We start from the raw sequence: 632 nt of genomic DNA, 5'->3' as shown, positions 1-632 counted from the left end.
ATTTTGATTCAGTTTGCTCTGATTGTCTTGTCCTCTGTCCATGCCGTAAAAGTACAATTAAAGATTGAAAGACTGATACAAGCGGTTCATAAAAAAAACGATTTGCTTAGGAACATCCAATCCTTCAAGCTGCTCGCGGGGCACCATGCAGCATCAATAATGTTGAGAACAGTACTACACATAATATCTGATACTCTGAAAGAAGTTGCACCATGCACTTCAGCATGCTGTATTTCAGTGTTAAACCATGCATCTTGTTCACATAAACCTAGAATCCAACCAAACATGCCCATAGAGGTCCATGAAGATGAATCAGGTTAAATAGGATTAAAGTATTATGAAGGACCAATTAGCATTTGACTGTGACTCTCAATTTAGGAATTAAATGCATAATAATCAACGCATCTGTAAAACTATGCCTATTCGAGCCTCTTTACAAACTTCCCTGTGCATTTTGCAATCAGAATCCAATAGCATGAGCATGTTTGTTTCATTACAAGTTGTGAATGAGGTGTTAAAACAATGCCGATAAAATGTGCAAATGAACTAGGCTATCAGAGGACACAATTGATTCTTGGTGAACTCCCTCCTAAATGTGTCGTCTTATAGTGTCAGTGCCAATTTTATAGAAG

Source organism: Sinocyclocheilus grahami, unplaced genomic scaffold (genome assembly GCF_001515645.1).
Source record: "Sinocyclocheilus grahami isolate Dianchi unplaced genomic scaffold, SAMN03320097.WGS_v1.1 scaffold791.1, whole genome shotgun sequence".
Lineage (NCBI taxonomy): Eukaryota > Metazoa > Chordata > Actinopteri > Cypriniformes > Cyprinidae > Sinocyclocheilus > Sinocyclocheilus grahami.
This window is presented reverse-complemented; position numbering follows the sequence as displayed.